A 14,701-nucleotide genomic window follows, 5' to 3' on the forward strand; every position below is an offset into this window, starting at 1 on the left:
TTAAAAAAGAACAAGGCGTTGCGTTTATTCGAACAAATATGGTGAGTGAATATTTTTCTGGATTTGTACTTTATGTAGCATGAATATGTAAATATTCAAACATATTTAAACATTGTAGTTGAAAATTAGTTTCTTAATTTAAATTCAAATATTTGAGAATGTGAACTATTCTTAAAATACAGATTTCATTTTTCCTTAGAAATTTTCTTCAATGATGTAAAAAAGAATGAAAAGCGAAGAGACTTAAGAGGGGCCTTTTCTGATACAGAAGACTACTTGGATCATGGACTTGTCTCCTCTAATAGATGTGCAAGTCGGACATCTTCGATTGGTTCTTGGTCTGAGTTCATTAAGCCTTCCTTCACACAAAAGCTGACTTTTCGATCTGTGTTAGAAGGAGAGCCTGCTGTTTTCCGATGCAAACTTGTGGCCTGTCCAGCACCAAAGATTTCATGGTTTCACAACAATAAGCCTATTGGGAAAGAGAAACGTAGGGTTGTTAAAACTGAAAGTGATATGCACATTCATTTCTGCAGTTTGTTAATTAAAGAAGTAGAAGACAGAGATTCTGGAAGTTATCGTATATTTGCTATTAACAGTGAGGGCTCAGCTGAGAGTACTGCGTCATTGCTTGTAGCACTGAAGGAAGAGCAAAATCCAAAATACTTGGATTTTTTAAGATTTTCTGAGAAGACACATGAAAGTATTGATTCATTAGTACAGAAAAAGAGAGAAAGCAAATTAAAAGTTGATCTTAAATGTGTTGGATCACCCCATGATAAACGTCGAGAAACTCAAATATTGCGAAACCAGTACCCTAAAAGAGGTATTGTCAAAACAATAAGCTTTGAAAAAATTGTTTCAGATGAAACTCAGAGCAAAGGGAAAAGGAAGAAAAAATTGGATAGTGATAAATTGTTAGACAAGGAAATACAGGCAAAGTTACAAAAGTTGAGAGAGCTCAAACGTGCAAGAGGAAGTAGAAGTTCAATTTACTCTTCTGATTTGTACTCTGATATGGACCTTGAGTCTTTGCAGAGTGATACAAGTTTCCACTTTGAAAAGGAAACCCATAAACTGAGCTCATTTTTAGATGTACCACGGGAGCCTAAAAAAGTTTCAGGACTGAACGAGTTCCCCTTTTCCATTCCACAAATAATTGAGCCAGATACAATTAATAAGCCACAAGAAATAAGGGAAACTGGCATCTTTGATTCATCTGTACTCAAAAATGAAGAAGATGAAACTAAGAAATTTCATAATGAGAGAATTAGTGCAGTCAGTAAAAGCACTTTTAATGAAATTATTATTGAGAGTGATCAGCAGAAAGACAATATTGAACAAACAAGACCTTTCTTGAATCCTGATATTGCTTTGCTTAACATTAAAAATGATCCCGCAGTAGAAATAGATAGTACTTTGGAATTGACAGAGCCCATACAAATGAATGAGCCCATCAAATCAAAAGTACTCCAAGATCGTTCAGAAATCAGTTATGTGAGTCAAACAGCACAAAAATTCAGCCATAGTGAAGTTAAATTCTTCCAGTCTCCGGATATACATGATACCTTTGCAGATAGTTCTGATGAAATTCCTAGGGATAATATTAACTTTCCTGTACAACCACATAAAGAACCTAAAGACTTAACAAAATTAGAATCTTTTTCTTCTCAGCCATTACTGGAATCAATGCAGAAAGAAATAACGACAAATGAGCTAGAATCATTTGAAGAAACAATTCAAATGAATAAGCCCGTCAGATCCAAAATACGCCAAGGACCATTTCAGGCTAGTAATACATATCAAAGTTATACAGATATTGTGCAAGAAGAACATAAAAAAAGTTCTGATAAAGATCTTAAATATGGTAAGTTTGTACATGTAGCAGGCCTACAAAGTCATGACAAGAAAGAAAATGAACACCGGATGGAACATACTTTCTTACCTGGAGAATTGAAATTGCAGGAAAAGAATCAAACTATTGGACACTTTACAGCTAGAACATATGAAATGTATACATCAAGTGTGGAACATAAACCAGATGTAGAAATCGAAGCATTTGGTAGCCTTTCCAAATCTGTAGAGATTAGTCAAGAAGAAATTCATAAAGACCAGATACTTTTAGATGACATTCTAGAAAAACAAAACCCTATAATGGAAATTAATTCCAGTAAGCCAATAACTGCCACTGATGATCTCCAAAAACAAATGAAAGACAGTAAATTAGACGCATCTGAACAAATTGAAATGTATACACCTGTTAAATCTAGAATTTTCCAGTCTTCCCCGGAAAGTAGACTAGAATATATTTCTGCACAACAGATTATAGAAGAAAAACTGAGTCTGCGTGAACATGAGAAAATTCATGAACTTATTGACAACTCTTTATATGAGAAAAGTACAGCAGTGAAAGAAGGAGTTGTTTTTCCTATTGTTGAAAGTCATTTAGACATTTCAGAAATGGATGCCATCACAATGAGTGATGTATCACAGGAAGTGGAGAAAGATATGAATATTAAAGAGTCCAGCCAAATACATGAACCAGTTACAGCTTTACTAATACCTGAAGGAATTCAACTAAACAAATCTGTTACATCACAAATTTTACAAAAACCTACTGAAGCTATTTTAATGCGCTTACTAGCCAATGAAGCAACTGCCAAAGAAAAGCTACTAGAATCTGATACAGCTAAGGGAAACTACAAACAAGATCAAGACCCGAAAGAGTTGTCTAATCAAAGCAAACACTTATGTGCAGAAGATGATGCTTTGGGTACACCATTTATAAACACTACAGAAGTTAGAAAAGAGGATTTGGAATTACTAGTAGTGACAGAACGCTCAGAGAATGAAAAATCTGTTGTCTTCAAAGTCTTGCCTAAATCAAATTTGATTGCATCATCCATAGAAAAATTAGAATACAGTGAAAGCAAGCAAAGTTGGCTTGAAACAAAACAACAAGAAAAACCTTTTCAAGAAATGTTTGGAAACATAGAGGAAAAACTTCAAGAATATAATTCTGAAATGGACTCATTACTTGTCGGAAAAGATACCCAGGGTGGTCAACATTTAATTTATGAAAGCCATGAGCCCGAATTACCCAATTTCACTGAAATTAACCAATTGAGATTACAACAAACAAAATGTTCCCATGAATCTGACCTGTCATCTTCAGTTACCAATAAACTTCAGCAGGCAGTCAGCAGTGAGAAAACCGTTCCTCAAATATCTCCTGAAGTGAAAGAAGAAGACAATGCTGTAGTAACACCAGCTTCTGATTTCTCTTTGGTTGAAGATACTAGACTTACAGAAGTAAATGAATATGCAAAATTAGAATCTTCAGATTCATTTAAAATTTTTGAACAAAATTTATCAAAACCACTGCTAATTGATCAGCAAGAGAAAGTTACTGCTTTAAAAAATAAAGAAAGTTTTCAAGCCAAACCTTTTTCTGAACGGGTATATGAAAAGCCAGAATTTTCACCATATAATGAAGACAGAGAAATTCCACATGAATTAAATGTTGAAAAAAGTTTACTGATTGACACATATGATGAATCTGGGGAAAAAGATGTGGAATTAGAATTGCCAGCTTTGAAAGAAATTAAGTCTAACAGTTTTCATTCTAATGAAAGCACTGATTACAAGAAGATGTTTCCAAGTGCACCTATGTTTACTAAAGAAATGGAATCTCAGGAAGTGTTTGAAGGTGATTCATGCACTTTTACATGTATTTTCAATGGTTATCCTCAACCAACGGTTTCTTGGTACAATAATGACAAATCAGTATCCCGAAATGAAGATGTAGTCATACTTACCACAGAAACAAAATCCACTTTAACATTCTCTACAGTTCTTCCTCACAATTCTGGTTCTATAACATGTGTAATATTTAATCAATATGGAACCGACACAACATTTGGCAAACTCAAAGTTAAAAGTAGAGAAAATCAGAACCAAGGTGAAGATAAAACCTTAATGAAATGTGAGATGCTTATATCTGAACATTTCGCTGAAGGTGAGGATGAGGAACTTGTATCACTTTTTGCCAATGCTGAAGAAAAGTCTCTTACAGATGGTAATAGATTCAGTCTTCAGCTCCCACATGTTGGCTATGAAATTCCCCACAAATCAGACATATCATTATCATTGCCCGTGGAAATTAAAGTTACTGCACCAACTCCAGTTCCTGATTTTGAAGAATTAGAAGAAACCTTCCAGACAGTTGAAATTGAGCGGAAAAAGTCTACTACTAATAACAAGCAAAAAATCAAACACAAGTTTACCTTTGGTTTTGATGTGTCCAGTAAAGCAAAGGAAGCTATTCAAGAGAATGAAATTCAAGTAGATGTTAAAGAAGAGGCTTGTCCTGTTCTTGAATGTATTATATCAGAGGATTCTGAACCACAGTTAACATGGCATAAAATCATCACAGACACTTCGAAAGAGGATAAAGCCATTTTGGAAAATGAGGCACAAACTGTTGTTCCATCGGTTATTCTGAAAAAACCTGAAGGCATATCAACTTTAATTGCATGTGATACAGAAGTCAATGATAATCTAATACATGGCATCGATAAGACAATTATTGAGAAAAGAAGCACTCATAATGATCAAATAGACTTAAAAGTTACAGTTCAAATTCCACAATCTTCTGACTATGATGGTCCAGATATTACAGATATCACCAGGAGTGATATTGTTAGGGAAAGAAAAGAGTTGGATGACGCTGTAAGTAGTTTTGCTAAGGATATAGAAAATGAAAAAGTTGAAAGAGATGCTGTTCCACAATCAACTGAAGAACAAACTTTAACAATTTCAGTTATTATTGCAGACAATAAAAATGTTCACCATGAAACGGTATCAACAGTTTTACAGTTTAAAAGCAATGAAACAATTGAAATTAAGCTTGATGCTGCAAAAGAAAATTCTCCAGAACAAAGTCTGGGTGTTGTGCCTAAAGATCTTGTTATTGATGCCACGAGAAAGGATTTGCCTATGGTACCTAAAAGAAGACGCTCCTTTATTAAAAGTAAATCTACTATCGACAATGAAAGCAAACCAGTGGAAAGTAAAACTGTTGATCAGGGAAGAGTAAGTGAAGAGACAGCAGACACAAAGAAGGCCCTACCAGTAGTTCCTCAAAGAAGGCATTCTTTCGTAAAAAGTAGATCTGGTACTGACAATAAAACTGTTTTCCGAAAGAGTTCTCTTGTTGAAACCATTAGCACTAACCAAAGACAGTTGCTAAATGAGTCAGTAAGTATTAGTGTTAAGAAGGAATTACCAACACCTCCTCCTAGACGGCGGTCTATGGTGAAAACTCCAGTAATATGTTCTGAACCAAAGCCGTTAGATGCAAAACCAATTGACTCAGAAAAAGGAAACCAAACAGAAAAAGAGAACATTGCACAAATCGAGCAACAAGTAATAACACCCTCAGAAGACAACAAATTCCGATTAAATTTGGATAAGTTAGTTAAAAAAGATGATGCACAAAGTTTGAATGAAATTGAAGATATTTCATACCTTGGTATATTTGAAGGTGAAGATATAAGTAATGACTATTTAATGGCAATTGTGAAGAATGAAAGTATTGAATGTGAAAAACGTGGGCAGCCTATGAATCTGAATGCAAATAATCTGGAGGATATTCAAGGAAATGATTACCTGAAGGAAGATGTAAGCACTTCTGAAAACGTGGCTTCAGAAAACTCAATTGAAGTTGCTCAACTCAATATACCTCACTCACAGGTTACTGCTCAATCCCCTTCTGTACTACAAGAAGATGTAAAAAGTGAGAGGGAATTTAAGACTGGACAGATAACATCACTGGAGGTTGAAGATGTCACCTTTGATACTGTATATGAATTTTACAAAAATCAGTCTGCTCGACCATTTTCTCCAGAATCTGAGATGTCAGTGGAAGCCAGCAGTATCTTTAGTGATGAAGCTATTGATATTGAACAATTTTTCACTCCACCATCTTCTTCTGAGCCTTTTCACTCTCCTTTAAGTGAATCATTTCTGACACCTGCAACTTCTCCTGACCATTACTTTACACCAGTCCAACAAATGTTGGACTCTGGTGCAACAGAATGTTGTCTGTCTTCTGATATTGCTGGCCCTTCACAAATTGGCTTAACAAACACTGGAAAAGTATGGAAAGAGGATGAGAAAGACTTAGGCAGAGAGGATCAAAAGCCACCAGCATTTATTAAACCATTTCTTAAAAAGCGGATTTTTGAAAATAATACATTGAGCTTTGCTGCAGAAGTTGTAGGTTGCCCCTCACCAGTTGTGACATGGTGCAGAGATTCTGCAATACTTAAACAGGAAGACCGAATCAAAATAAGAGAAGAAGGCAATGTGCATATACTAGAAATTAACAACATACAACTTAATGAAGGTGGAAAATATAGTTGCATTGCAATGAACCCTATGGGAGAAGCCAAAAGTTTTACTCAGGTGGACATTTTACCTCTTGATGGCAAATCTTGTGCTTTGCCACCTCCTGTAACTCATCAGCATGTAATGGAGTTTGATATGGAGGAAAATACAACGTCAAGGTCTCCTTCACCTCAGGAAATTCTTTTGGAAGTTGAATTGGATGAAAGTGAAGTTAAAGATTTTGAGAAGCAGGTGAAAATCATAACTATTCCTGAATTTTCCCCTGAAAGTAAAAGCATGGTAATTTCCCTTGATGTGCTTCCTTTGGCTTTTGACGATCAAAATGCAGGGAGTGAATCAAAAGATACTGATGATGTTAAAATAAACTTTGAAGTAACTGAAAAACCACCTCAATTTCACGAGCACATTTCTGATTTGAATGTAGCACCAGGATCAGATGCAGAATTTCATTGCTCTGTAAATGGTATGCCCACACCAACTGTTAAATGGTTCAAAGAAAGTGATTGCATAACACCAGATTCTACAAAATTTGTTATAAGAGAAGAAAGAGAAAAGCAAAGTCTTGTGATATGTGGTGTGAACATGTCTGATGCAGCAACATACATTTGCAAAGCAGAGAACAGTTACGGAGAGGTATCTTGCAGAGCAGTGTTAGCTGTTACAGTCGCAGATGCTGCTAAAGAAGAAATTAGGGAATCCATTGATTTTCCTTTGGTGGGTGCGGAATGCAAAGAAGCAATAGAACAAAACATTTTAAATGAGAACGAAGAAGAAATAGAAGTTGAGTTTGAGTTTCAGAGTGATAATAATGAAGTGAATAAAGCTGTTGAGCTGATTGCTATTACTGGAAGTGAAGGCGAAGAAGGAAATGAGAAATGCTTAAATATACAATTTGATGTTTTTGATAAGCCTTCTTCAGAGGAAGCTATACAATTTAATGCTAAAGGTTCTGAAAGTTGTTCCTTTGAGTTTCAAGTTACACAATCCCCTCCAAAGTTCTTAATCCCAATTCTGGACTCAAGACCATCACTAGGAACCCAAGCTAATTTCAAATGTGTAGTTGATGGTACCCCTGTACCAGATGTCTGCTGGTATAAAGATGATAGTTTGGTTCAAGGGGAAAAGTATGTACTTGAAGAGGATCAAAATGGCTGTCATCAGTTAACGATAGATAATGTTGATGCTGGTGACGAAGGCCAATACAAATGTTTGGCTACAAATAAAGAAGGAACTGCAGAAACAATTGCATTGCTTATAATAAAACAATAGCATATAGTGACAAACACGTTTTTCTTCCAAGTTGATAATTTTGCACTCTACAAAACTTGATAGCAAATAATGTCAAATAAATGATCACTGCCATTTTGCCATATGTATTCTTTACTGTAAGCTTTGATGCTAAACTGTGGTCGGTTAAAATGTTTGTGTTTTCAGTGTAAATATTCATAAAATGTTAGGAACTGGTATAAGTAGTATATAATGTCCGTTTAGGATACAATTTTGTGTTTGGCCATCTTTGATTTTGCATTGGTCAGAGTTTTTTTAGGCTGTATAACTTCCTATCATAATGTTCAAATGAGGATGTATGTGTTTGATAATTAAGCGTTGTAGTCATAAAATAAAAGTACCTATATAATAGAAACTTTTTTATTGTTCTGTGTATTATTGTACAGCACATTTGAAGACATTTAGCAGCATAAACAGTGAATATTTCCATCTTTACACATACCATACAGTATATATACATACATATATTCCTTACATTGCTAACTTCATTCACATCATTATAATTAGTAATAATGCAACTAAAGTTGTATTTCTTGACTTATTAATATGTTTAAAAAAACAATTGGATGTTTCAAATATATTGTATGTTTGCCTGCCATGTAACTATTATTAATCTTTCCTATAAATGTGAAAGTTATCTTACCTATAGGATAGGGTATGACTTACTAATCATTGGTTGTCTAACCTATGGGATCCGATTCCTCACCAATACCGAGAACCAGAGACCTGTGTGAATGGAGCAATGATCGTGTATTCGCACTGCTGTACCTTTCATTCTTAATGGACCCTTTTGTTCAGCATTCCCATAAGAATTAACGGGGCAGCAATGTGTGTGTTTGACCAACAGTCCATTCACGCAGGGCTCTTCAGAGCTCTAGTCCTGGGGATCATGGCCATTCAATCATTCGGGTCCCTAGTAATTGGGAAGTTATTTCCTATCCAATGAATAAAAGATCATTTCCAAACTTGAGAATGCCCTTTAATTGGATACATGTTGGAATCAATTCACAACCAATTTGGGGGTTTTTGTTATCCTTAAAGTAAAATCACAAAATGTATTTTAATTGAATGGTTGACATTGAAGTCCCAAAAAGTTGCTAGTTACCTTAACATCATCTTGAGTATTGCAGAGTAAGTCCATATTTCTACCATCACATTTCATAAATACAAATGTAATTTCTGTGAAGCTACTATTGTGATATAATCTGTTGTGTATGGCAAGCAATTTTATGATTAGAATAATATGAGGATGTACCTTTTGATAAAGAGTAATATTTGCCATCCAATGATAAGTTACCAAAAAGAAACAAAACATACAATAAATATACAATATACAAATATACAATATGGTAAACATTTTCAATGTATTCAACTGTTCCACATTTCATTGTACTATTATGTTAATTCAATAAAATATTAAGAAAAGTATGGGTAACATTTTTTGTGTTTTTGGATTTTTTTAAACTGCTAATTGAAAACTCTTAATTTACAATGTTTTTTACGTATTCTGTTCTCTTTAAGTTGTGTGCTCTGGAAAGTAAATAGTTAAATCCATTTATTAATGCAGATTAATAAGCCTATTTACAGCTCTGACTGCAAGGTTAGAATATTTAGCTCAATCCTTTCCAAAGCATAAGCATAGCATAGAGGAATCTGTGGTTCTAAGTCTACGTAAAAAAAAATCACTTTGTAAATAATTTGTTTTATTGATTTTGTCCCAATTTTTAAAGATATAATATTTTACAAAAGTGGACCATAAAATTCAATATGTAGTATGTAGCAAGGGCAGAATATTAATGGTACAGGGCCACACTATGCATTCACAACATTGTATTAATTACCTGTTAGGGCTAGCGGAACGCACCGAGTAAATATAGAGGTTTTATTATAATTGATGCGTTCGCAGCCCGGGGTCCACCGTGCAGGAGAACCTGCTGCTAGCAAACGGCGGAACTATATGGCGGTATGAGCTAACCTCATTACTTCACAGAGTAGCCGAAACTCAAAGCACTGCGCCCTGTTAGACTTCACAGTGGCACAGGCTAACTACCCAACTGAGAGCAGTCAGTGGTCATGCATGCACACAAACTCATCGCCGGAGGTGCCAGCATTCTAGGGGCTTATTTCAGCCAGGTCCCTGAATACATTCACACAAAATCTCCTCACCGGAGGTGCCAGCATTCTAGGGGCTTATTTCAGCTGGGTCCCTGAACACAAACTCACATGACCACACTGGCACAAAGCACATAACATAGAACAATACTAGCGCATGGCTGTGCGGCCATGCAAGCCTTAAATAGTTGCAGCACGTACAGGACCTTCCTGAAGGAGGCAATGGCCTTAGCTGCAGTATCTGATCATGTGACCCTCGATCTCCACTGAGAGATCTTACTCTGGGCATGCTCAGAACGAGAAAAGCAGGACTTAGTCCCAGAAGCGTCTGTTCGACGCTGCCCATCACTGAATTCAATGGCAGAAGCAGGAAAAGCAGCAGTAACTCTTTGTACAGAGTCAGACTGACCGAGACGCTGGGACCAACGTCTCCACTGAGCAGGCTCCACTGCGGTAGGAGAAGAATGGGAGACCGCAGCGGAGATGGCCTGAGATTCCCCCTGTGCAGAGGCGGGAACTCGACCCCTAACATTACCCTTCAGAAATTCACTAGATTTTGTCCCTGATGTATTATTTCAGTGCTCTTAGTTACCAAATGGTACCACAATTTTTTGTGCCATTTTTGCTACTTCGTGCTTTTACATGCTGGCTTTCTTTATTAAGCTGACAGATCCAGATATTTTGAATTATATACAAAGTAATAAAGATATTTATTTACAAAGTTGCTAAACTTTTTTGTAAGTTAATAAAAAGGTGGAATTTTTCTTGCAATGAAAACGCAAAGCAAATCTAAATTTGCAGAGATTTGCTACATGACATTCAAGTTTCTGATAGTTGTAGCACGTTGCCCTACTACATATTGAAGCCTAAAGCTTTGTGATAACACATGCTGACAAAGAGGAAGCTTTTAATAAGAAGTCTGTCAGAAATGTATTTGACAAATTTCATCAAAGCAGAACTAATGATTTAATGGGGTAATTTGCCTGTTTAAAATTTCTGTGCATATAACATGTTTGTAGAAATGAATAAATTTGGATATAAATTTGACATCCCAGTCAAAATGTATTCACTCCATAGGATACGATGTGACGATAAGCTGTTATTGCTTAGGGAAGTACTCAGATTTTTTTTATTTAAATGGCCCATGCTTTTCATTGAACATCATGTAAATCTAAAATGGATGGTTTAGGACATTTCCCTCATCAATAACATTGAAAATGTAACATTGAAAATGAGTTCTCCAAACTGGACAAACGTTTATATTTAACTTCATTGTGAAATCGGACTTAATTTCATGTTTCTATTATTCTTTGTGGCTTTTTGCTTTCAAAGTTTCCCTTTTGATTGAAAATATTACATTTTTACGTTCTTAATATTTTACGTTCTTAATATTTTATCAAAGTGTGTAAAAAAACTCTGATTTTTCTCATCATTACTGTGGTAGAGATGGCAAGTTTCAAAAATCAACATCTACATTGGCATGTAAAAATTTGGGCACAACTGGTCAAAATTACTGTTATTGTATTGTGTAAATTGAAGATGAAAGGCTCTCTTAAAGGCCTACAGCTAAAGATAACACATTTCATTTTTATTTTAGGCAAAAAAATACATTTTCATCTTTTCATGTTTTTTTTAAAAAATATTTATTTTTTGACTAAAATATAAATGATAATATGTCTTCTTGAAATTTAGCCCTTTTAGAGATAATTTCATCTTCAACTTGTTTAACTGTTCACAATATCAGTAATTTTGACCAGGAGTGCCCAAACTATATGTTATAGAGTGATGGGTCTGCATGCTTCCATACACATTACAAAAAAGTTGTCTAAACTCGCCAATGTCGGCAAGATTGGAAATTAGCCTGTGTATGAGGACCTCACAACTTTCCCTTGAATGATGATCCCAGGGAAAAAAATTATTTGGCCTACTGATTTCAGCAGTCAATTCTTTTTCTTCTTGAGGAAGAGTCAGGCAGTGGCTCCCTCATAGAGAAAACATTAACTCCCAGCCAAGTAAAGCGCTCATGTGTGGGAGTCAGGAGGGATAGTTGTGGGCTGAGTCTAATGGTGAACCTTAATGACAACTTTTTTAACAGTGTTTAATATACAGTAGGCCAAAACTGAATAATGATTTGCATGTTAATTATTGGATGCTAGTAATTAAATTCTGGCTTGAGTTTATGCTTGAGATTTCTTTTTTTATCGTTCTGCTACATGTAGTATATTGAATGTGATTTTTTATGTATGTATAAGTATGCATTGAATCAAGTCAACACTAGGGGCATATACTATATCCTTAAGTGCTTAAGTTTCTATTTTAATATGTAATTTATTGAAATGTAATTCAAAAGGTTGGAATTGGTATTCGATCACATTTACTATTATTGTCCTCTATTTTCCCTCCCTTTCTTACCCTTTACCCATTTCCTGCCCCTCCCACCCACTCTATCCTATCTTCCCAGTTTGTTTTATTTAAAACTTAATAAAGTTCTTTGGGGGAAAAAATAGGGGCATATTAAAGTCTAAAATCAGAGTTCAATGAATAATTTAGTGTCAGATATACAATAATATATCATTAATATAGTACTATTAACTTCTTTTTTTGTGCAGACGTGACTAGTTCTTTTGTAATATCTACAGAGGAGGAGACAACAGAAACCTACAAAAGCAACCTACATTTAAAAAACCCTAATGTTAGAACTCTTGAATCTATGCCTGAATCTTCATTATATACAAGTAATCTAGAGATTAAAAAGGAAGCTAGTTTTCCCATCTTCATACAGCAGCTGTCATCAGTGGAGGCTAGGATAGGAGATGTAGTGAAATTATCAGTAATAATTAGTGGGTTCCCCAAACCAAAAATTCAGTGGATGCATAATGGAAACATGTTAAATTCTTGTGAGACCTACAAGTTTGTATATGATGGCAGTGAATACAGTTGCATCATTCCATATGTGGACAAAGATAATGAGGGGGAATATACATGTATTGCTACTAATGACCAAGGTGAGACTATGTGTAGCTCATACCTCACAGTACACAGCATAGACATTAGAAAACAAATTGATGCAAAACTTGAGTTGCATGAGTTGTCAGACAACAAGAATACAGAGGAAGTTACAGTGGGCAAAGCTTTAAGTACGGTTATTAAAGAGCCACACATAAAAGCTACAAAGTCTTACAAGAAATCATCTATTCAGGAAACCACAGAAACACGATTATATGCTGTTAATCTAACCGGTGATGCCTGGGCTGGACTTCAGGAGCGTGACACAATGCTGTATACCATTGGCATAGAAGGAAAATACTCTGCAGAAAGAGAAGAAATTGATACAGTACAGGAATTACTAGCTATAGAACAACAAGCTGAATATAATGAGTCTAAGGAGAAGGAACTAATCCCTTTAACTGCTTCTGTAGTTTCAGAAAATGTAATCGAGCAGCAGGAAAAACAGATTGTAAGTCCTGACATCAAAGAATTAGCTAGCTCACAAATCCAGCCTCTACAGTTATCCGTTACTGAGGAAATAACATCAACGCAAAAGGAATCTGAATTCAAAGATATGCACCCTAAAACAGATAATGCAGAAGTGAAAAGCGAGGAAAAAACAAAGTATATTGCAGTTACAGCCGAAGCAAAACAAATAATATCCCGTGACGCAAAGCAGATGGTGCAAATTCACAAAGCAGAATTTGATGAGGAACAGTTGATTAGACAAGATAGTCCACAAATTAAGGAGATAGACTTGGCACATCAACCTACAAGAGTAGAGACAGTATTGTTAGATCCTTTAGTAATCTCAATAACAGATTCACAAAATACCATGATGAAGGAGCAAGAACTTCCATACGAACAAAGTGAAGGCTTTAAAGCTTTTCATACGAAAGAAACATTTATATCAAGCAGTTCAGTTTCCGTAGAAAGAAAACAGATTCCGTGTGAATTCGCATCACCAATTTCAGGGAGTAAAGATGGAAGCAGTGCTGACTTTCAAGCAGAACCGAAACCACCTATTAATGTACAAGTTATAGATTCCCAAGCACAGCTAAGAAGTGAAGAACCTTTCTGCTTTGATGTTCCATCTGACGACCAAGCAGAGCTCACCAAAAATCCAATTCCTCTACTTTCTTTAATGTCTGATGAAAAGCGTCCCATTCTATGTTTAAATACAGGTCATATAGAATCTGTTAGTGAGGAAATAACGTTGAGCTTTTCAAAAGAAAAATTACCACTTTTGCATCTACAAACTATACAATCTGAATTAGTATTACCCAAAGAAGAACAGCCTACTCTTAGAGATCCCATATCACAAACTGCATTAAACAAAATGGAGAAAAGCTACAATTGCTGTTTGACTATTGAAGATAAAAGTCTTCTTTCAGCAGAATCTGCGCAAACTCTACAAATAAGTCCTGAAACTGTAAATCCTAGCAGTGTTTTGGAACATGAACAACTGAAATTAGCTAATGTTGTGGAAGACTTTGCCCTACTTCCAAAAGAAGATCAACTGATATCACAAAAGGAGCAAAGAGGTAGCTTACAGAAAGAAGACTACCAGTTAGTTATGCAACTATGCACTACCGATGAAAGTAGAACTATTGATGAGGCTCATGACAAAACTGTGCCAGACACTGATATGCATACTTGTAAAATTTTGAATGAGTTTACATTTCCCTTAGAAGTGTATTCTGTTGAGAATCATGGTATTACAACAGAAAGTGTTAACGTTTTAGATGAAGCTCAGCAAGATTACGCTTCAAGAATCCAGGAAGGACAGTCAATACGACAACCTTTAAATCTGGAAGAAAAACATTCAATACAGGAAGAAAATTTCAAGGTGATAGAGAAAGCAGATGCAGAAAATTTAAGTGTGGAAATTCAAGTAAATCAG

General features: G+C 35.4%; 1 protein-coding gene across 1 annotated transcript in view; it reads left to right on the forward strand.

Moving 5' to 3' along the window:
* Positions 1 to 14,701, forward strand: part of TTN (titin) — a 285,913-nt gene that overhangs the window by 65,134 nt on the left and 206,078 nt on the right. The gene's annotated exons all lie outside the window — the stretch shown is intronic.

Source organism: Ranitomeya variabilis, chromosome 7 (assembly GCF_051348905.1).
Source record: "Ranitomeya variabilis isolate aRanVar5 chromosome 7, aRanVar5.hap1, whole genome shotgun sequence".
In the NCBI taxonomy this organism is placed as follows: Eukaryota; Metazoa; Chordata; class Amphibia; order Anura; family Dendrobatidae; genus Ranitomeya; species Ranitomeya variabilis.